This window comes from Pangasianodon hypophthalmus, chromosome 13 (assembly GCF_027358585.1).
Source record: "Pangasianodon hypophthalmus isolate fPanHyp1 chromosome 13, fPanHyp1.pri, whole genome shotgun sequence".
NCBI classification, from domain to species: Eukaryota; Metazoa; Chordata; class Actinopteri; order Siluriformes; family Pangasiidae; genus Pangasianodon; species Pangasianodon hypophthalmus.
This window is the reverse complement of record NC_069722.1, coordinates 9,375,617-9,400,683: the sequence shown is the minus strand read 5'-3', so window position 1 is coordinate 9,400,683 and position 25,067 is coordinate 9,375,617. Positions and strand designations below refer to the sequence as shown.

Sequence of the window (25,067 nt, the reverse complement as noted above, 5' to 3'; positions counted from 1 at the left end):
AAATCATCCCATTTAATAGCTACAACCATAATAATTGGAATCTTTTGGCAATTCCAGATACCAGTGTCTACTGGCTAGTAAACAGCATACAGTGAACACAAGACAAAAATACAAAAAATGTGATTTTTCACAACCAAGACCTATTCATGTACCTTGCAAAGTCAGCAACATTACCTACAGTACCTCAGCCAGCTTGTTGACCATGGTCTTAACTTCTTAACTTGTGTAACAGGATATTTTCTCTACCTTTGACAAAAGCATATGAGCTTACTGTGCGCAGAACCTATTACACAGTAATTTAATAAGAGTAGTACATACAAATTAGACTTGGTACTTTCATGGTACAACCATAATGTCAAAATCACATTAGCACACGTGTTTGCATATGCAAACTTATAACCAGCAGTATGTTGTAGTTGTACATCTACTTCTGCTCCAGCTTTTTACTCACTCAAGTTCTCACAGTGTTGCCAATGCAGTTCACACATACTCTGTACGAATTCTGAAATGACATTATGATTGCTGTTAAAATATTTTGGCATGTTAGAAAGCCTATTCTGATTTGTTATAATATTCTTTTAATTAATATTCTAACTTTAACCTCTTCCATTCTTCCTTCTTGTAATATTTAATATTTTAAAATAATATTATAATTATATAATAATATTATAATAATTTTATTATAATAATTTTATATAATAATATTATAAAAAAATGTATATTTACGGGTTTATAATCAGCATACAGTATGAGAAGTATCTTCCCATCAGGTCATTAACTGTACACAATTATTTGTTACAATGACTTGTTATCTTGAAGTTAACAAACAAAACAACACTGTGGCATTAAAAACAAACAAACAAACATGTAACATGAGATCTATGGGTCTATGCACAATCTCAGTGAGAAAAAATGTTTGCTTTGGTATGTGTTTATCTTGTGATTTTAAAGTGGTGTGTTAGATATACTGTAAGAATAGACAATTGAGCATATAACACATGACTTATATACAGGGTGTCCCAAAAGTCTCCATACACAGGGGAAATTAACACTTTTTTTAATCAATATGTCTTCAAGTTTTTCATACTTAGTTTATATTATACATTTTTTCAGATAGCCTTTAAGAATGCCTTTGCCAAAAGAAGAATGTATTGAAATCATTCTCATGGCTGGATTGGGAAGCTGTCGCAAGGTTGTGATGGACTTTAACAGGAAACATGGCAAGCACATCACACACGACACTGTTGCCAAACTGGAAACCACAACTCTGTGTGTGTGTTTACAAAGAAATGACAATCATGTAGAGGATGTTTTGTGTTAATTTCCGCTATGTATGGAAACTTTTGGGACACCATGTAGATAAAACACGACTGTAGTCTTTTTTTTATTCTGACCCTCTAAATCCCCTCTAACTCCAAAAAAAATTCTCTGACCCCCACAGTACATTTTATTTTATAAACATACTGTAATCCATCTAAACAAATATCAGGAACATTATTTAAATGTGTGCCATAATATTTTGTATATTTATTGAAGCCATAGAGCTTTTTATTCCTGAGCATTCCGTTCACAGAACACATTTTTTAGATTCCTGTAGACATTATTTATAGGCCTGCTTATTTTTTGAGTTATTGAGGTTGGATTAAACCAAAGCACGGCATGCTGGTATGGATAGCTCCACATACCAATCTATTTTGGCACAAAACCTGCAGGCCTCTGTTAGACAGCTGAAGATGAAGAAAAATGTCACATTCCAGCACGATAACGACCCAAAGCACAAATCCAAGTCAACAACAGAATGGCATCAGAAGAAGAAGATCAGTGTTTTGGAATGGCCCAGTCAGAGCACAGATCTAAATCCTAATGTAAACCTGTAGAATGACTTGAAGAGGGCTGTGCACAGGAGATCACACCTCACAATTTGTTAGACCTGGAGCATTTTTGCAAGGAAGAGTGGAATAAAATTGCCAAATCAAGATGTGCTAAGTTGGTAGACCCTTACCCAAAAAGACTGAGTGCTGTATTACAAGCAAAAGGTGCTTTAACAAAGTATTAAAGAGGTGTGTGTTGGTTGCTATATTACATTAAGGGTAGAAAAAGATCTCTTTATATTGGTTTCATTTTTACATCATTTTTTACCTGCAATTTTATCAGGGGTGTACTTTTTTTATATCCACTCTACCAGTAAAACAAATTTAATAGATCCCTCTCAAGAACTCAATAATAAATATATATCTTTGCTAATGGTAGGTTGTGATTTCCATCATTGTAAAAAAAAAAAAAAAAAAAAAAAAAATCACAGACCCGTGGTTGTGCTTCACAGACCCCACGCTGAGAGAACCACTGACCTCTAGGGCAACTAGCAAGTAAGACTCAAGTAAGAAAAAGAATCGATTAAACATAATGATAAACAGTTTAATTACTTGTTACCAATATCATTTTTGTTTTCATTGCTGCTTGAAGTTTTCTCTGTTATCTGCCTTGTCTCACTGTTTCTATGGAAACATAGTATCTCTAAAAATTTAAATTAAATCTCATAAAATAAGTATATAACAGGGCTTGCAGGAGGAATCAGTGGATTAGCTCAATGTTCTCCATTTTTAAAATGTGTCAGTTTAAAACCATACTGTAAATTAAAACACTTAAAACTGTTTTGTCTTTTTCATTCTAGGTGTTTGTATGTATGTGTGTGTGTGTGTGTGTGTGTGTGTCTCAGAGCCAAATGAGCATATGCTGCCTACTGAGCTTGACCCTAAGCAATCAGCCATAGTCTTACATAGTCTTCTCATAGTCTTACATGTATGATTACAATTCTAACCCACCGCTGATTTATCCAAAAGTCATTTTTACTGTATAGAAATAGAAAGTGTGATAACTGTTAAATGAAACATCTATTAAATGAAACCACTTTAATAAGAGCCCATGATATTTGTGCTGTACTTTTCACAGCTTAGCAGTGCTCGAGAACTGAACAGTGTACGGTGCTTCTGTCAGTTCTGTTCTGGTGAATTCACACAGCTGCCAGTGTGAGGTATTTTTTTTGTAATGTCAGTGTGCAATGCAGTGGCAGAGATACAACCACACCCTCTGGTTTACACACTCAGATTTGTGGTGTTGTCAGTTGAAATTGCAGGATATTTCCGGCACATGGTGATCCATTGCTGGTAGTTTCAGCTCCCTGGGATGTGCCAATGCAACCCTCAGGTTATAGCAGTTTTCATCATTCTAATAAAAAGAAGTGACATTTATCATGATTAGATTAGTATTTAGTAAAATGGTGTCCTAAGTATGACCTGATTTTTATTTGCAGGGATTCCTTTACTATACTGGCAATCTTTCACTGGCGTACAGCTAAGAGCCTAATGGTGGTGGCATCTAAATTTTGGTCATTGTGGTTAATTGTATTTACTTTCAATTTCTTTTTCTTGGTGACTGAATTTGGTGGACTCTTGGTGGACTCATTCAGACTCTGAGGTTATTCAGCATCTCAGTACTGATGTGTATGTACATATGCTGTATCACTGTGTACAATCATCAGACTTAGGTAGAAGGTACAGCATTTAAATTCTCGCTGTTAGAAATTGTGTGTTAGAAGTAGTTTGGATTAAAACTTACATCCAAAACTTACATCCAAGGATGATCAGGATATTTTAGGAAATAGACTAAAATCTCATTGGGTATGGTGGCTTAGTGGTTAGTACTGTTTCCTCGCACCTCTGGGGTTGGGGATTCGAATCCCTCCTCTGCCCTGTGTGCGCGGAGATTGCATGTTCTCCCCATGCTTCAGGGTTTCTTTTGGGTACTCTGGTTTCCTCCCTCAGTCCAAAGACATGCACTGGAGGCTGACTGGCATTTCCTAATGTGTGTGATTGTGCCAGTGATGGGTTGGCACCCCAGGCAGGGTGTGCTCCAAGTACACACAAACAATCCAATAATTTCCAGTAATCATATTCAGCCCTAATACATTTCCTAATCATACCTTCAACTTACCCTTCTAATATCCTTCCTTTCTTCCTTGATTAACGCCTAATTTTGTGTTGCTCAAGCTCTCCACAGGTAAGTAAAAATAGAGTGGAAATTTTCTACATATCTAGATAAAATTGTAATGAAGGCTGACATGTAATTCCCATTTTTATTACAAAGACTAGAAGTTATTTTTAAAAATCTTAGAAGTTATGTTTATTTATTTATTTAAGCCAGAACATGAAAATAAATGGTTCTTAACTAGGAAGGTATCAACATCACTGGAAATTTTACCAAACAGCACCAGTAATGTCTTCTGTAGGAGAACTTCATTGACGAAGGTGTAGGATATAGGGAATACAGTGTTGACCACAGGGTGGTGCTATTTACTCATAGATAGTGATGTTTGCGTACAATAAATAGTGTTTTCTTGGACAACTATGGCATTGTATGGACCATCATCACAGGGTGAAACCTAAGGCACTCTGAGCCTGCAGATAGTGAACTTTGAAATTTAATCATGATAGAGTTGAGTGTTGAAAGAGTGCATGTTCACTTGTTTGTTGCTTAAAGGCAACAGGTGTCTTGTTCAGTCACTCACTCATTCACTCACTCATTCACTCACTCACTTTCAGTAACCTTTATCCTTGTCAGGGATACAGTGGACCCAGAGCCTATCCCAGGAATACTTGGCATGAAGCGGGAATACACCTCATGTGTGGTACACCAGTCCATCATAGGGCACCATGCGTACACATTCACACACTCTTTCACACCTAGGTGCAATTTGTCTTAGCCAGTCCACCTACTGGCATGTTTTTGGGAGGTGGGAGGAAACCGGAGAACCCAGAGGAATCCCATATGTTCACAAGGAGAACATGCACAGAAACTTCACACAGACAATACTCTGAGCTCAGGCTCAAACCTACTCGCTCCACCACTGCACTGTAGGTGGCTTGTTTTTTATATTTATGTCCATGTGTTTAGCCCTGTTAACTAAAACTATTAACATTTCAACATATACAATTATATGCTTTGATCTGTTATCCAAATTTCTAACTCTCTAAAATCTGAAAAATGTTCACATCAGTGAGACAGATGGCAGATATGTATAGCCTATGTTTTTATGGAACTATATTTACACTAACATTTTACATTAAATATCTACTATTGCAACTACAAACTATCAGAAGGAATGCATCCCTATAGCCAATGTTTTAAAGACATGCACCACTTTTTGTTGAGGAAAATAGCCTCATTAGCTGCGTCCGAATATCCATACTTCCCTACTATACCATAGACAAAAAGCAGTGTGCCAAAGGAGTAGTATATCCGAATTCTCAGTATTCACAAAGCAGTGGGTGAGAAATACCCGGTCGACCTACTGCTTCTCTGAGATTCTGCAGTATGGAAATAATACACACTGCGCTATCCCATAAGGCAACGCGACTGGTGCGGAAGAGCTGTCAGAATCCAAAACGGCGGAAGGCAACACGGTGGCTCTTTTTTAAGTGTAAGGGCTGTGGGTATTAACGTTGTTCCTTGTGATTAAACCATACTTGTTCAACAACACCTGAGTAGATTGTTACCTTTTTGAAAGTTTAAACAGGAAAAAACAGTTAAGTTTTTGCAGTTATTATGCCAACACGGCAGATGTAGTATGTCCGGATTGTATTCAGTACGTTGACACGTACTGTTTCAACAGCTGAGGAGTAGTTACTGTCACAGTATGTGATTTCGGATGCACGGTTGGATTTTAAGTAGCCTATGCTAAAACAAGTGAGGCAGAAATGTGGTATAGGTAGGTATAGGAACTTATTTTTCTTGGTTTACAGAACAAATAGGCTAACGTATTCACTTCTTGATGTTGTTTGTTGTTAGTTCATCGACATTTAACATTTTAAGGAATACATCAACACAATGCTGGGAAAGTTGGGCCTTCTGTTCTAGTGTAAAAGTTTGTAGTGACTTCACAACATAAAACATTTTAAAATCTATAAAGGAGCCGATAGTTTTATTTTTCCTGACATTTATGGGCACTGGTTTGGACACGAATAAGTCAGAGTGGTTATACTAATGGAAAATGCAGCTTGGGTTTGTCCTCTGGTGTTAGGACTGGTATTCTGTGGGGCCCAATAACAAAGTCGCTAGAGTAGGAATATGAAACTCCTGGGACTACGAAAGGTCATACTGATTACCAGACACATTTACCACATTCATTCATACATATTCGTAACTGCATATAAAAGAAGGTTTTTCTATAATCTGGGTTTTGTCTGCGTTTAAATCTTCTGTTTTTTGACTACATTATCATGTATTTTTTTAAAAAAAAGAACCTACATTATATCATGTAATAAGAGCAGCACAACTTATTTATTGTTGTGTTACCTCCTGACTCTTTGCATGTTCCTGTGAAGCCTCTATCACAGTTCAGCTCGACCCACCACACAAGATATAAGGAAGACATGCTTCAAGACTCTTTTCTGTTGTGGCACCCAGTTTGTGAAATGAACGTCCTCTGGCTGTCTGAAGCGTCTTCAAACAAAAACAGAAGACCTACCTGTTCATCAAGCACTTATTTGAGTAGTAATTTAAAAAAAAAAACATTCGTACCGTTGTGTTTTTTTTTGTTGTTGTTGCTGTACTAACCCCTCACTTACAGGGTATTCTTAAACGTTTAAGTACTTGTACTAGTTTGAGAATATGTTTTTGATAGAGTCTACAAAGTCAATCTGGATTATGCGCTTCAGGAAAAGGCTATAAATGTAAAAAAGTCATGTCATGTTTTCCCTCCCTATCTCCTATGCCCATCTTAAACAAAAAGCACTATGCCTGTTTCACACAGAAATATATTACAGAATAAAACTGCCTTATGAATTCAGTTTAATGGTGCCTACTGGGAAATCTGGGGCTATCACTTAATTAAGATACATGTTCAATAACTGCTATTTCTAATTATATGTAATCTAAATAATAAACTATTAAAAGAGTTTCCATAAAAGAGAGGAACAGTTTGAGAATGGGGAGCTAAGAGAAAGGCATGCTGGAATGCCATGGGAATCTTCTACTGCTATTTAAATGTCCTTTTATGATCCCTTTTAATCTGCCTGCTGGACACTTGCCTTTTGAGTTTTAGCTCACTTTGTTTATTTTCTTTTTAGACAGTCAGGAAAGCTGAGTGAATGTTTCAATAAGGGCCAATACTGTGGATTTGTCTAAATAGCCAGGGAGTCATGATTAAATGGACAGTAAATCTACTGGCACTACTGCAGGATTTTGAAACAGAAGTGGAACTAGGGGATTTGTGATGGTGGGGATGGGTTTCAAGAATCCAAAATAAGACAGCGGACCCAAGGGACCCCTGCATGGAGGTGTTGCAGCCGGATATTAAGCTAAAATTCCTGCAGGTGCTCTTGAATAGAAGAAGAATTGCCAAGTACTTTCACATTCAGAATCTTTTCTTCCCATGTGGGTTTCCTCTGGGTTTTCCGTTTCCTCCCACCTTCCAAAAACATGCCAGTAGATGTACTGGCTACTCTAAAGTGTCCCTAGTGTGTGAATGAGTGTGTGAATGTGTGTGCATGGTGCCCTCCAACGGACTGGTGTCCCGTACAGGGTGTATTCCCTCCTTATGCCCAGTGTTCCTGGGATAGGCTCTGGATGCAGCGCAACCCTGAGCAGAATAATGCGGTTACTCAAGATGAAGGAAGGAATGAATGATGCAGAACTTGAATGCTTCTTTGTGTAAGGACATTTTGCTGAGACTGACATTTAAAACATGTTAAAGTATGGTGAACTAGCATCACACTTGTGGTTCGGATGACATGTAGCATTCACTTAAAAGAAGAAATAGAGATAAGAGTCCATGTTGTTTATAGTTCATTCATAACCTATGCAAACTTTTGCATTTAAAAATAGCGATAGTGGTAGCAGATCACTTTTGGAAAATATGCAATGGCTTGTGAGTACAGGCATGATCAAAAAGACTTTAATACTACATTCTACGTCTAAATGCTATGATTGGCAAGTAGACAGAGACGTCAAGCGTTTCTTATGCAAGGCACATGGCTTCTTATATTTACCTTCCTTTTGTTTTAAAAGGACAACAGTTCTTGTAGTCATTGTAGCTTTAACCCAAACTTTAATCTCAGCTTTGTGTCCTGCTCTTATTCAGATTATTCTTATCCACCGGTTGGCTCCTGCAGGTCAACAATAATTTGGCTTGGCTATCTGCAAAGCAAATGGGCTCTGGGGCTTATCTTCACACTGCCAAAATCCTGAAGACAGGGGAACTGTATGGGTGAGCGGCCAGAAGTTAGAAAGACATCTTTAGGCATGTATAGTCCATCTGGTGGAAAAACATACAGACAGAAGTGAAACTGTGAGATTTGCAGTTTATAAACTGACAAGAGTAAGAGAGCGATAGGAGCAAAGAGGGACACAGCGAGGGCGTGAAATTCATGTTGCTGGGTGCAGCGAGTAGGCATCACCAGTAATGATCTCATCCTCCAGTGCTGGCACATTTGTGGAAAGTTGCCCTTTAGCTGCAAAATGCCAAGTTCACCACATTCCTAAGCACACACACCCACCCACACACAAATGCGCTTCCTTATGATACAAGGCCTAATGAAATAATTGTAGCAGACACACAGACATACTGCATATGTTATTGCCAGCAGGGAAGGTCTGGCTCTGAACACACACATACACACACACACACACACACACACACACAGAGAGAGAGAGAGAGAGAGAGAGAGGGTCTGGCTCTGAACACACACATACACAGAGAGAGAGAGAGAGAGAGAGAGAGAGAGAGAGCAGACAGAGAGGGAGTATGGGGACACTGTGGTATTCTTCGAGATGGACATGAAGGGAGGTGGGGACTTTTTTTGGGTCAAATGCATAGACCGCAGGAGCAAAGAAGGCAGACAAAGAATGAAAGACAGTGTAGGTAGGAGAGACAGAGGAAGAGGATAGAGACAGAGAATAGGATAAAGGAAAATTGGGCGCAGACAGAGCAACCATTGATATGCCCAAATTCAGATTCTTATCTGCACAGTACTTATGGAGATGCTTATCAACATTTAGAATTAGGTACAGATAGTTGTGCTTTCACACATCCATCACATGCCCATCTGCTTACAAAGACCCACTCATACACACTCGCACACACACATACTTGCACAGGGGTGGGCAAATCACTAGCAAGGACAATCAGATATCATGTCCGGGCTGTTAGTTTTTTATTTGTACTTGCCTGGTGGACAAGTAAGTTCAACACCCAGAAGAATAAAGAAAAAAATTAAAAACTTCTTATTGCCTTTCGCAAAACAAACTTTTCATTTAGTATGTATGTTTAAATGTTTATTGGTCGAGGAGTAATCTGGCTGAAGGTAGAATGTTTTTCCTGGGTACATTAGCATGCACTGATCATAGCCATTCTTTTTAGAATTAGGAACATGTGGAAACACTGACAAAACCCAGCAACATAAAGTTTGACACAAAGCCTTCTAGCACAACAGTCACCTCATGGATAAACATGTTGAGAGAAAATAAATATGCTAGATAATATCTGTTCCACGCGATGCGAGGCCTTAAGACAACAGCTCACAGCTAACTTTTTGTGGTGGACATGCTACATCAAAAACATTGTTAAAAGAGGTCATAAACTTAGTTGTTACTTTTAGCCTGTATTAAGGCATTTATCATTTGTCCACCCCCGTATATATAAATTGCCCCTAGTATTTCTGGCTGTGGCCCACTTTTGTGTCCAATTTGGGACAATGCAAAATAGACTATTGTTAAAGACTGATGACTGTAGAGAGAGGGGAGGGGGATTATGCTGTATTCTTTAAAACCCGTAACTCCATAAAATCCAAAGAAAATGCCCCCTCAACTTGGAATTCTGACTCGGGAACTCAGGATGGTCTCCTCAACTCTGAGTTCGTCCGACCTCAGAAAATTACATCAAATCAACATGGCTGCACAGAGCATCGGCAATAAACAAAGTCCTTCTTACCTTTAAATGAGTTATGCTGTACATACACTATATGGCCAGAGGTTTGTGGACATCTGACCATCACACCCATATGTGGTTCTTCCCCACACTGTTGCGACAAAGTTGGAAGCACATAATTGTATAGGATGTCTTTGTATACTGTAGCAACACAATTTCCCTTCACTGGAACTAAGGGGCCCAAACATGTTTCAGCATGACAATGCCCTTGTGAATAAAGCAAGGTCCATGAAGCCGGTTTGCCAAGATTGGAGTGGAAGAACTTGAGTGGCCTGCACAGAACCCTGACCTCAACCCCACTGAACAACTCTGGGGTGTAACTGGAATGTTGACTGCATCCCAGGCCTCTTCACCCAACATCGGTGCCTCGTCTCACTAATGCTCTTGTGGCTGAATGAATGCTCAAAGCCATGCTCCAAAATCTAGTGAACAGCCTTTCCAGATGAGTGGAGGTTATTATAACAGCAAAGGTGGACTAAATCTGGATTGGGATGTTCAATAAGCACATATGAGTGTTATTGTCAGGTGTCCACAAACAAAGAAGAAGAAGAAGAAGCCTTTATTTGTCACATATATATTACAGCATAGTGAAATTCTTTTCTATACTTATCCAATCTTGTTAGGAAGTTGGGGTCCGAGCACAGGGTCAGCCATGATACAGGGCCCCTGGAGCAGAGAGGGTTAAGGGCCTTGCTCAAGGGCCCAGCAGTGGCAGCTCAGCAGTGCTGGGGCTGGAACCACCGACTTTCTGAGTAGTAACCCAGAGCCTTAACCGTTCAGCAAGTAGTTGCTTTAAATCAATTAACATACAGATATATTCGCTTGTTATATTTATAACACTGACTATACAGTTCTCTGTTCTGAGGAGGAAAATATACATCACTCATCATAGATAGCTGGCTAGATTGTTGCTAACATAAGATCAACATGGATGTATCCATTTTGTAGCTCGAATGCACAGAGGTTGTAAATGATGTAATTCTGAGTGCCGACTTCCCAAAAACGTTAAAAAAAATCTTTTCCACAATGTATCTCTCTCTCACATACACATGGACAGACATGGGTCGCTAAAACATGCACTGAGACATATCAGGAATTTTTACATCAACAAAATCTTTCGCTCCAGAAAAGAATACCCTGCATTGTACCGCTCTTCTTCCTAATCTTTAACTGGTACTTTCATACTTGAGAACACCTTCTTTAACAAAACACCTTCCCGCACTCCATCAAAACATTGTTTATATTTCTCTTCTACTGTACTTTGCACAGTTTCTTTTGATCTGAACTGATAGATATTTAGCAATGACACTAGCGATTTTCCATATTTTCTGTTTTCCATGTCTCACTGCTGTTGCTGCTGTGTGGATACAGGATAAACAGTAATTACCCTCTATAGACATCTGGCTGTATCTCAGAGAATTCTCTTCCTTTTGAACATCTAAAGTTAAAAGTTTTCTCACACTCAGGCTGGAGGAGTTATGCAGATGATCAAAGCCTTCCTGGATTAAACATAATCTTGCTTAGTGGTAAACACAGGGTGTTTTATATTTGCACTTTATTAAGACTTTAGGAATTTTTGCACATGATGCATTTTCCATATGCACTATATAGTACATGCATTAATGAAAGAACATGATGCATTCATGATGTGAAACCAACAAATATGTCATTTAGTGCTTAGAGTGTGCAAACCTTTGCACTCAGTTGTAAATGTACATCGGGTCTGAGGTTTGCATTCAAAAGTCAACCCTTCTGAATGTAATATATAGCAATAAAACTGTAAATAAACTATAATATAAGCAATAAAACATGACAGGGCATACTGTTATGGGAAAATAATCAATGACAAGGTGGTGTGATGGCATTATCACCACAAAGTTGATTATTCTACAATAACAGCACATCATAAAGTGTTTTATTCCTCTTATACAACAGCAGTTTGCCAACACTAACAATTTTTTTTTATTAAAGAATGACACAAGTTAGTTCCTCTTATCAGAAAAAAAGGATCTATTCATGTTACAGAGAAATCCTCCATCCTGAAGACTCTCTGATGTTGGAAAACTTAAAGCTACTGCTTTACCTCTGACTGGCACAAAGCTCTGAAACTGTGGACTCCTTCCAAAAATGCTAAACAATCCTCATAGAAAGCTCCACGATATCAGTGATTACACACTTTTTAATATGTTTATGTGGCTTGTCTCTGCCATTTAAATGAAATGATAATGTAGAAATTAGAAGGAGTGCATTTATGTGAACCTGTGATTTGCCTTGCAGTCAGAACTATTGTCAGAGCTGCGCTTATAGGAAATCAATCAACACCTTCTGACCAAACAGATTCTCTATGGTATAAATACAATTTAATAATTTGCATGTCCATCTTTGCCTTAAGTTCAAACAACCTCTTTCATATCTGCTAAGCAGCTTTTTGCTCTTCTTAGTTTCATTAATAATATTTTAGTTTTAGTTATAATATTATAATTATGGCAGATCTGGTCCAGTATAAAAGGACTATAGAATTTGGAGATAATGTCTGTAGGAATATTTTGCTATTTTGCGTGCTAACCTTTGCATGACGCCAGCGTCAGTGGCGAGACCTTTTTCTTTGAATGCTCTGACCTTTCCTCTGTCCAGAGGCCTTTAGGAACCCTGGTGGAGGACAGACTTGGGGGCAAAATGTACAACATTTCTGTTATATAACCATGGTGACATTTTAGACCTGCGATCAGATTTAGAAGCCAGACGTCCAGACATAGAACGTCTGTGCCAGATCACTGCACTTTTCTAAAAGACTCAATATGGTGGTTTCACACTCCACTGCATATGTGTTACATTTAACTGTCTTGTTCTGTCTAACGTCTGAAAAAGGACAATGAGTTTGTACAGAAGTGAGATGTATTTTAAAGCTCTGCACATATATCTTCATCTCAGTTAATAAGGAATAAAACACAACATGTTCTTTGTCCTTGAAGACTTTTCCATGTTGGAAAACTTACAGCTTTATGTCGGACTATAAAGTGCTGACACTCTAGACTCCTTCAGTGACTAAAGACTAAAAAAAAATGTTTGAGTAACAATTAGAGTTACAAGTGGAACTTTGAGTTCCAAGTGGAATCTGGGAATCATGATACGTGAGTTTATAAGTTTTTATTGATTTTACATTTTGATGGAAACAGATAGTTTCAGTGGTCAATGGTAGTTTTTTCTTTTTGTTACTTTTCTGAATATGACTTATGTTTTGATGTTTTTACAGTAGGAAGTGTTGGAAAGAGATTACAAAATAAACCAGGCTAGCTCATTTAAGCTCTGTAATATAAAAGTTGATATAAGCACAGTGTTTCAGGTTAGAAAAAAAATGCTAGAGTAAATGGGAACAGATACAACAATACATGCTAATGCACCTGGCGCATCATCAGTTGCTTGTGGACCTCAGTTGTGGACCCCCAAATGATGTGTCAATGGTATAGGATTTAATAGCTGTTAGGGTTAGAGTTAGGGTTAGCTCTGGCCTGTTAGTAGTATTAATAAATGGTTTGTGCAGTATATGATTGGGCTATATTGTTGTAAATACCATAGCTAAGTACAATTTATTAAGATGATGTAGATAATTGTATTTGAGGCACGTTTGCATTGCACCCCCGGGGTTGGAGGTTTGTTTCCTGTGTGCGCTCAGTTTGCATTTTCTTCCCCAGTCCAAAGACCTGCTTTTGTAGGCTGATTGGCATCTGTAAATTGTCCGTGGTGTGTGAGTATGTGTGTGATTGTGCCCTGCAATGGGTCCCCTGCCTTGTGCCCCGAGTCCCCTGGGCTCCCTGTGACCCTGTGTAGGATAAGCGGTACAGAAAATGGATGAATGGATGTCACATTGAAATTAATAATAAACCATGCTGCAGAAATACAATTCTCTCCTCATTTATTATAGTGATATGACAAACTACCCCCCCCTGAAGATCTGGTTTCTCCCAGCAGTCTCTGTCTCACACACCTAGACCTGACATCTCCTGGACCAAGACAGAACTGACGTCAGCCATCCTCTACTCTTCTAGAGAAAACAGACAGAAACCTCTCCTCTCCTCTCTTCTCATGATTTACTGGTATTTCCGACAGCTTGTGTGTTAGAAGTGCGTGTACGTGTGTGTGAGACCTCTCTGAGCTAAACTGGGCTTGTCGGTATTAGTGTGTTGTTGGGTACTATTGTATTCAGAGCTGTTATCATTGTATTGCAGTTTCCTCTGTTAATGTGTGTGTGTGTTGCAAACACAGCATTTACAGTATATGTCACTGAATGAAAATGTTTGGTTTTCTAGTTAATAATGTGTGCTTCTTTTATAAGTGTGTCCATTATAATCTAATAAGATGACATCACTACTGACTCCCACCGCACATGAAACAACACGCAATATACAAGACACACTGTACAACATGAAGCAACATCACTAACTAGAGTAATAGATATACTTTACTTGCTGCATCTAGAATGAAGATGCATACTGCTTATTAAGCCTTATATTCTGTCCTTGATTGATTTATTGATTTAGGATGTGGTATTCAATCTTATCTGCAAATGGTTAAAGACCTCTATTCTAGGACGTCTGTTTTGTTTCATAGGAACATGAATGTGCACAAAGGGACATTTTACCTCCATGCTAGCAGAGGTCCCTACCTCTACTACTAAAGATTCTTCTTCCATACTCACAATTTCCTGTTAACTTTCTTGTCTAGCATATATAATGCTGCAATCCATAATACCCAGAACTCCGACATGGAAAAAGTGCATTCAACTCGGAATTCCAAGTAGATAACTCAGACAATGTTCACCTTTAAATTTGTTTTATAAGCAGAATTTAAAAGCAGAGTTTTTATAAGAAAAGATGAACAAGACAGTTGACCTATCTTATACATAGTTTCTCCTCACTATTTGTGCAGAAATAATCCATGCAGACCTTCTTTATGTGTTTAATAAATTCAGAGACTAGCCATACAAACATGACCTTGCTCTGGGCATCCATGTTTTTCCCAAGCTGAAGCACTGGAACTTGAGTAGAAAAATCAACTTGGGAATTTCTGAATACAATGGAGTGCAGCATAAGCACTGTTTGTGAAGTCTTGCCAACTACCTTGTTTATTTAATTTCTAGTCCTTGTCATTTCTCTGTCTGCTGTTGATTTATTTTGACCTTTGCCTGTATTTTGGATCGTTCTTTAGATTATTGTTTTGGCTTTGTTGTGTTTGATGAAGATTTGTGTTTTGACCATTGCCTGTTTTTGACACTGAACTTTGAATTACAATTTGGATCTGTCAGTAAACCTCATGCACACAGATACTCAACAATCATACACAATGTTAAACTTTGAAATACCTTATTGTATTTTCATCTCAGTTTCTATCCATCTAAACAATATTGATGGAAAAAGACATACAAATCCATTTCCCATGCTTGTTCTCTTGATAGATCTGCAGGGGTATGGTTCATACTCCCTAAGACAGAATAAGGAAGAAGCTTTCAGTGGAACCAGACTCAAAAGGGAACCCATCCCCCTCTGGGTGACACTGGATAGTGGGATTTTGGTAATTACAATATACAGTCATACAGGAAAACGGAAAACAGTAGGCCTACAAAATGCATTGAAGATAAACAAGGAATGGATATATTGTGAATATGAGTCTTGAGAAAATGACAGCAGTTTTAGGAAGTGTAGTAAGTCTCTAGGATATCCAGAAGAGATTATCCACTGCAGAAAAAAGGTGATTCGTAAGTGAAAATAACTCAAAGACAAAGAGGCAGGAAGAGCAAAAGCATGGATGCTTGTTGTCTTGGGTAGGTCCGGAGGGAGAGAGGAACCACAGGAGAGGTGTTTTAGTATCTGGGACCGGCAATATATCGAGCAGTAGGAGTGTACAACAGGCAAACAGAACAGATTGTTAGGTATGATGAAAGCGTACAATACACTTTTGTAAAAAGCAACTGGGGACTCCAGCAGGTCTACAATATAACAAAAAGGGCAGCACAAGGATAAGGTCATCATGCTATATCAGCACTACTGCTTTGGCTGATTTAACCTCTGAATCACATTCTTCATATTGCAGAGCAAAAGATCCAAAAAGCAAGCACTAATTTTTACAGTGTGTGGACATTAGATGTAATATAATACTTCTCTGAAAAGAGGTAGCATGGTATCAGTCAAGAGAATGAATCAGATGGTGTAAATATATATTTATGTTATTTTTACTGTTTATAGTTGGTGAGTTAGCTAGCTTGGACAGCTCAGCAGCAAAGTATACTCTTAGAAAATAAGGTTTCATCTATCAGCGAAAGGGTTTTTGTAGCTCTGCAGAACTCTTAAAGGTTCTAAGTGAAAAACATTAGGAACCAAAGTACCTTTAACTATTAAAATAAATCCTTGAAGACCCATTTTCCTTAGAGTATAGACGAACGCTTGATATAGAAAACTCATCAGACTTTTTTTTATATTTTTATAAATTTTATTTTATATATTTTATAATTAATACCACTAACTGACATTTTAGAAAAGTTCAATTGCATTTAGAAACCTGGCAAAACCAGAATTAATTCTCAGATGAAACATAAAATCTAAAGTATTAGCTTAATAGTTTAATTTATAACTGCATCAAAATGGAGGATGTTTTTCATTGGTAATATTCCAGATCCTCCTTGGTCTTTACTATTTGACATGGCAAACTGCATACTTTTTTTTTTTTTACCTATAATATAATATTTCACCAATATGGAAATTTTAATTTATTTAATTTATTTAATGTATGTATGTTTTTTCATTATCTAACCTTGGCTAGGTTTTCTGCAAAAGCCAGTTCAACACATGTGGCTACAAATACAATCTGTCTGTTTAAGGTTTACTTTCCTCATGCAGTGAACATTACACTTTGATCACACAGATCATACGCAAGTCTATTAGATTCAGTTTGCAAACAATATAAATACCAGTTGTCGATTTATCCCTGATGCAAACATGTTGTAGCTAACACTCATTTGTGTCAAATCCTATGACTGACATTCACCTCAGGAAATGAGACTAAAGAAACTGATGTGGATGATTTTTATGATCTGTAAAAAGTGATCACTGTCATGTCCATGCTGGAATCGGCATCAAACTACAGCTCCCAGAATACAGAACGTCCTATAACACGCTGCCATCTCAAACACTCATGTTCACGGTCACCCAATTACTGATTGCACACACCTGGACTCAATCACAGTCACAGACACACTCACAGTATAAAAGGACTCTTAGGGCACATGCACTTTGTGAAATATATGGTCTGTGTTGATTCTCACTAGTCATTACCAAGCCTTTGATTAGTGATTGCTTTCCTGGTTTTGATATAGTTTCGGGTTTCCTCAACTTGCTCTTGTCTGCCCTTGTTTATGCTGTTTTTTTGATTGCCTGACCTTTGCCTGCACCTCAACCCTGCTTTTGAATCTTGTTCTTGTTTTGAATGCCTGGATTACTAAAAACCTGTCAGGCTGCACTTGCCTCTTTGCTGGCTTACCTGACAATAGCTTGTTTTTCATCATAAATTTATAATCTTTGATAAAGTGAGTGGTTATATATTTATTATTTTTTGTATTTCATTTAGAACTTATTTCATGCTTAACATATTTCATGTTAAATAAGTGGTAATTAAATCAATATATAACAGTTGCTTTTAGACAATCAGTGACTATGCTTACATTCACATCAAATTCCATTAAGGTCTACATTCGGGTTGCAGCCAAATTTTGAATATGATGTTTATATGTATACAGGTACAAGTATGCCTGAGTTGCCATTCCTAAATATCTCGCCTACAGTTAAGCATCTGTTAGCACCCACAATAAAGTGTTTGCATGCAGCAAATTTCTGATTAAAACAAGCATAGTCCAGGGGTGGGAACTGGAATTTGGGGAATCAGAATATTGCCTTAATCTGAATCGGGTAATCGGATTGTGGCATTTACACACATGACTCAGTACTAATTAGAATATTGCCAAATTCTGAATAATATCAGAATATTGATGTGCATGTAAATGTAGCCAGTGTGTTGGTGCCTTTCAGTGGAATTGGAATGAAATCCTTTTTCACTTCTGGAGGTAACTAGATTTTAAAGTGCTACAATGTTACTTGTGATTGAGAAACATACAAAAGAAAACTTGTAGTTTTCAAAAAATTTTGATGTCAAATGTCAACTATTCTGCATGTGAAGGGTTTTCCCAGGCTGTAACACAGCTGTCCTGTTGTGAACCCAAGAGAAACTCTTATTCAACTTACAGGCAGTATTTCTCATGGGTTCTTCTTTTTCCAAACATGCTAGAACCACACACTTTACCCCAGGGTTCTTTGGTTGTCTTCTCTTATTTGTCTCCCAGGTGTTTGATTCTTTTTAAGATCTGTAGTTTCAAGTCTTCTGTTTAGTTTTGTCATTTGTGGTTTTGTCTTTTAATTCTTTTTGTTGTTTTATTCATTTAAAAAAAAAATGTATTTCATTTTCATTCTTTGTCATTTGCAGCTACCTGAGGTTATTGTACAGCACTTTAGCTGACTATTGCCTTTAAATGTGCTATAATATAAATAAAGGAGACTTGATGTGACACTGTTCTTTAGACTTTGGGAGTAGAAAGATGGGAGCAGAGAGTCATTTCAATAAATGCAGCAGGCAAGTAGATGGAGTGTACAGCTTGTGTAAAAGGACAGTTTGCTCCTATTTTACAAATTGTTATATAAAAATACATGTAAGAACTCCATAATTGAGGATGGTTGTTTATGTAGAAAAAAAAATGCTGAATAGTATGGCATGGAATGAGAGAGGGAGAGAAACAGAATAAAAGAAAGTCTGACAGAAGACCAGAGGAATGGAGTGGACACAGAGGGAGTCTGTCGCCACCTGAGAATTCCCCTGCAGTGGGAGCCTGTCTGAGCTCACATCTCTGTCTGAGACACAATACACCTACTGGCTACACTTTCCACCCCACCAATAGGGGGTGCACATGCGCTCACTGGCATTTGCGTGACTAATCTTTCCCTTTCTCCCCCCTCCGCCTACACACTCTACCGCTCTTCATCACTTGACTGTTTCTCTATCTGTCTCTTTCTTTTCTTCCTCTCTCTCCCAGTTGGATGTATGGACAAAAGAGACTGTGGGGTGGGGTGGGGGGTAGTGGGGCTGTTGCCATTGGCAACTTGGATACCAACACAGTGATGACCTGGAGAGGGCTTTCTGTTTACTGGAATAAATGGAGGCATTGAGAGATTGAGAAAGAAGGAGAGAAAAAAGTGTCATGCTTATGACTAACACATCAGAAGAACTTGAGCCCCAAGCTTTAGTCCTATTCGAGGACAATTACACTGCACTGCTCTTAGGTTCATGTTTGCAGCATTTTTATCCACAATAAATGTAAAGTGAAAAACTATAACATATGTAGATCCAGTACATCTACAGATCTGGATTCATAGACCCGTACAAACATTTTTGAATTATATAGCTGCCAATACCACCTACCTTGAGAAAAAGTAAGTAGTGCTCACACTAGGCTTTGGCTCATTATTTCCTAATGTTGCTTGGTGCACAAAAAAAAAAAAAAAAAAAAAAAAACTTCATTATCAGGAGTGGTATGACTCATAGCTTCAGGGTCCCGAGTTTGATCATGAGCTCAGTTTACTGTCTGTGTGTAGATGTGCATGTTCTCCCCATGTCCTTGTGGGTTTGATATGGGTTTGCGCCCCAAAACATGCCAGTATGTGGATTAGCTACTCTAAATTGCCCCTAGGTGTGAATGAGTGTGTGAATGTGTGTGTTTGTTGTCCTGTGTTAGACTGACGAACCATAAAAGATGTATTCCGCCTCATGCTCATTTGTTTGCTGTAGTCTCCTGATCCACTATGAGTCTGGGATGAATCAGTTCATGAATAAATGAATGAACAATTTAATGTACAGTATATAAAACATAGGCAACACCTATACTGATTTTATGAAGTGAGCTTAACTATAAATTAATCAGCCAATGATAAATTAGATTTGTCAGTTTTATGGCTTAATATAATGCTATGCATTAAATACTGATTTACACAACAAATAGCTAACCTTATGTTAGTAAGCTGGCTAGCAAACCTGCAACCAATTTTAATTCTACTTTCTAACTGTTGGCCTCATGTTGGCTAGCTTAAAAAAGTGAATGTAAAAAAAAAAACTAGTTTGATAGTGATTAACTAGTTTGATAGTGATGTAATATTTACTCCTTGAGAGCTAATGTAAACATTAGCTACGTTAAATTGCTAGCTGACTAATGTGGCTAATGTGCTTTGTTTAGTTATGTTGATAAACTGCTATATTGTATAATTAAAGCCATCATTTTAGCAAGTGTCTGTGTGCAAGCTAACAAAGTAAAAAAAAAAAAAGAAAACCTAGCCACAATGTTACAATCACTTGCTATTGGCTGATCAAATAATGTAATAAAACACATGCATTAGTGGATAATGATCCTTCGATTTGTCACCTGTATGCATATTACAATGTGTTTAAGAATATAAAATAATACTTTCAAAATTCCGTTTGGAAAATGCATACATGAGTGAGAAATTAAAGTATAAACCAGCACAGAGTCACTTAATAAGGTGTTGGGCCACCATGAGCCACCAGAACATCATCATGCAGCATAATGCAGCATTGTGGAAGAGTTTGGCGAGAGATTGCTGCACATCTATGACAACTTCACACACGCCATCAAAGCTATCCTCCTATTGTTCCTGAATGTTGAGGAAATCAGCGTGATGTGTTATTGTTGGAAGATGAGGAGAGAGATTAGGGAGGGGAGGAACACAAGGGGAGGAACACAAGAGGAGGGCAAAGTTATAGAGATAGAGGAGAAGGAAAAGAGATTTATGTGGTGTTTATAATTTATGAAGGTGTCTTCTGTATATGTGTGAGAAAAATATACAAACTGATGTTGTGCTGCACTGAAAAATGCTGCACTGAAAATGAACGCAATTGTGCCTGGTGTTCTCTGCATTAGAGAAATATGAGGTTAGAGTGTGGTGTAGCATGGCACACACCGGAAGGCACCTGGAGTCTCCACTGAGAGCCGGAAGCTACAGTAGAGGAGGAAGGAGGAGGAGATGGGGAAACCAGAAACGTGTGGCGGCACAGAAGGAGTGGAGCAGGGCGGATTGTTGGATTTGGTCCAAGCATTTTTACAGTAACCTCGTTTCTTGTAGAGAACATTTTAGTAATAAAGTGTATTTCCACAGGCTCTTGCCACAACATTCATAGAGCATTCCCAAATTGATATATAATTATTCTTGAAAGAGATGATTGCTGCTTCAAGTTTGAGAACCTCCTTTTAGTGCATGTTTTAATATCCTTGGCAATCAAGTGTCTGCTTACTCATGTCCTTTTCCTCTCAGTGATCCTGACGTGCTTAGTTAAAGAAGAAGTGCAATATCAACCAATCTAGTAAAGCTACCGTAAAAGAACAGCAATAGTGTGCGCCTGATGTTTTGGCTCTACATGGCTAAAGTAGCTCAAATGTGATGAAGGTCTATCACACACTAGTTTTGCAAACAGAACTTGTAAATATCACTTCAAAAGCCTGGTATTTTTTTTTGTCACAGGAAGACACACAAAAACCTCCATAACTTGTCAACAAACACACAAGGAGATCTCATTTACTCATTACACTATTTGTGACTGAAAAAAAAAGTGTACATTTTAAAGACATGATACATTTTTATCTACTGAGTTTATTCTTCAGTTTATTAATTTTATAAAAGGTGTCACACACAGTGGGCTGTAGGAAGAGTATCTAAGGTGCAGACTAATCTCATTGCAAATCCTCTCAGTAAATACATGTCCATACACATGTAAATTAATGCTTCAAACCTCATCCAGTTCTTCAGGAATGTCACACAAATTCACCAATGTGGTTTAGGACACAGCATGACTTATTTTAATTCATACAACAGTGCTGCTGAATTCTCAAATCTGATTGGTCAGAAGGTGTTGATTAATTTTCTATAACAGCACAGTGCTGAGTGCAAGGCAAATTAATGTGCTCATTGTAATACGTGATTGTTTCTATAGTAACAGCTTACACATAGACTTGTACGGTGAAAACGTTCACATGAACAGATTTTAAAATGTGTGTAATTGTTGATATGGTGACATTTTCCTTGAGGAGGTGTTTATTTAACATTATTGGAAGGAGTCTCCAGTGTCAGAGGTAAAGTTGTTCCTTTAAGTTTTCCGGCATGAGAAAGTCTTCAAGCCAGCAGACTTAAAGGACATAAGGAACTTGTTTTTTGGACATCCCACAACATTAAACGTATCTGTAAATGGATAAAAGGTACGAAGTGTCATTGGTTAATAAATGTAATCCTTATTTATAAAACTGAAGAAAAGTTTACAGCTGATAACTGACATTATAATCGAAGCCACCTTGTACAGCCATACTGGCTTTTTTTAAAAAAACATAATTTGGTATCATTCTACTCCTGAGGCTCTCCTTTTCTGAAATTTGAAAGCTGGAAGTATTGTGGCATATGTATGATAATACAGTTTTGTAGTTACAGTTACAGTTATATAAGCATATGTATGATAATACAGTTTTGTAGTTACAGTTACAGTTATATAAGCATATGTATGATAATACAGTTTTGTAGTTACAGTTACAGTTATATAAGCATATGTATGATAATACAGTTTTGTAGTTACAGTTACAGTTATATAAGCATATGTATGATAATACAGTTTTGTAGTTACAGTTACAGTTATATAAGCATATGTATGATAATACAGTTTTGTAGTTACAGTTACAGTTATATAAGCATATGTATGATAATACAGTTTTGTAGTAACAGTTACAGTTATATAAGCATATGTATGATAATACAGTTTTGTAGTTACAGTTACAGTTATATAAGCATATGTATGATAATACAGTTTTGTAGTAACAGTTACAGTTATATAAGCATATGTATGATAATACAGTTTTGTAGTTACTGTTACAGTTATATAAGCATATGTATGATAATACAGTTTTGTAGTTACAGTTACAGTTATATAAGCATATGTATGATAATACAGTTTTGTAGTTACAGTTACAGTTATATAAGCATATGTATGATAATACAGTTTTGTAGTTACTGTTACAGTTATATAAGCATATGTATGATAATACAGTTTTGTAGTTACTGTTACAGTTATATAAGCATATGTATGATAATACAGTTTTTTAGTTACTATTACAGTTATATAAGCATATGTATGATAATACAGTTTTGGAAGTAAAATTCAACAAACCCTGCTATTTTACAAAATTGGGGATTTTGGATTTGGGAATGTATTTATTTTGGGTGAGAAAGACTTTCTTTACTTATGCTTCAATCGACTTCAAAATAAGTCAGAGCTTGGAATTACGTCATTTTTGACCTCCATGCATTTAAGCTACAAAGTGGGAAAAAAACATGGATGCCTCCATGTTTGTCTTTTGTTAGCAACAAGCTAGCCAGCTAACTGTGATGAGTGATGTTTATTTTCCTCCTCAAAACAGCCAACTGTATATTTGGTGTTACAGATTTAACAATCCAACATGCCTGTATGTCGACTGATCTTAAGCAAACACTTGTATATACAGCAAAAAAACGTAGGGCTACCTTTTATTTTTTTTTTTTACTGCTGATGCTATACACAGCCATGTTGATTTGTCATCACTTGCTGAACTCTGAGGAGTTGAGGAGACCATCCCAAGGTCCCGAGTAGGAATTCCGAGTTGAGGGGCCATTTTCTTTTTTTTTTACCTGGTCAGAGGTTAGGAAGTACGAGTTCAACTTTTAGTCAAATGCAGCATTAGCTAAGTCAGTGTTGTATCTCTATTACAAAATGTCAGACATCAAATTTATCTTATCAATATTTGATTTAAGTGGAAAATTCAAGCTAAGTGTAAATCACGTTTTTTTTTTTTTTGCTGAACAATAGCAGTCTAGTTATACCAGAGACATATAGCTCTTTTATAAGATGTGTTATATGTAGCAGTGAGTGTGTGATTAAAGTATTTACGCATACAGTACACACATGTGCACGCACACACACACACACACACACACACACACATAAAGAGCTTTAACACTTTAACAGTAGGTGGTGTATGTACTTTCACCTACTTAACAACAGACACTGCATAATTATAACCTTCGTTTGTAAATTACTGTACTGTTTCTAAATTACTGCCTAACACAGTGAGTGCTCAGACACAGGAAGCTGTAAACACTACACCCAGCATGTAGCTTAGCGAGGAGTCCTGCAGCGTTGTGTTGAAGGGCTCTCTAATGCACAGCTCTTTTGTGCTCCCTTCCAGTGGTGTCAGTGGGCTAAACTAGGCCAATCAAGCCTTTTCTGCCCACCCTGAGAATAACAGACAGCTCACATTGTTCCCACACACAACCTGCTTTGTGTTTGTGATGCGAGAAAACAGTAGCGCAGCAGCCAAAGACACAACAAGGGAAAATCTCAAAACAAGTGCTGAGGGGCCAGGAGGGTCCCTTGAGTCTGAGAACTCACAGACGGAGATTTCCTCTTGCCTTCTACGCAGAGAACTATGCTATGGCCTTCACAGGCACCAGATCTCAATCCAACTGAACACCTATGAGAGATTTTGGAGTGATGTGTTAGACAGCACTTTCCATGCCCTTGATCAAAACACCAGTTGGGGGAATATCTTTTACAAGAACAATGTTCATCTCTCCAGTACAGCTCCAGAGACCAGTAGAATCTCAAGACATGTTGAAGCTGTTCTGGTGGCTTGTAGTGGCCCGAAACCTTACTAACACACCTGTTTGTAGAAAATGTTCATATTACTGCTGCAGAAACATCTCTTACACAAATGCACACAAATATCACAAAATCAAAAGCTGCTTAATCAAATAATTTGTATCCTCTTCACAATGTTTTGCGAAAGGCACAAGATCTAAGATTTTTTATAAGATCACGCAGTATATAATATCAACAATTTATAGAATAGTAAAGTGTTGTAGAAGTGTTGCAATGGAGAATTTAAACATTAAACAATGGTTTTTAT

At 37.5% G+C, this 25,067-nt stretch overlaps 1 long non-coding RNA gene across 1 annotated transcript in view; it reads right to left on the bottom strand.

Moving 5' to 3' along the window:
- Positions 1–13: 13 nt before the first annotated feature.
- Positions 14–25,067, bottom strand: part of LOC128319789 (uncharacterized) — a 49,785-nt gene continuing 24,731 nt past the window's right edge. Inside the window, exons 2-3 of the long non-coding RNA XR_008303255.1 lie at positions 8,046–8,311; positions 14–3,225 (exon numbers count right to left, since the gene is read on the bottom strand). This is a non-coding gene — a long non-coding RNA (uncharacterized LOC128319789). The remainder of the gene's footprint in view (positions 3,226–8,045; positions 8,312–25,067) is intronic.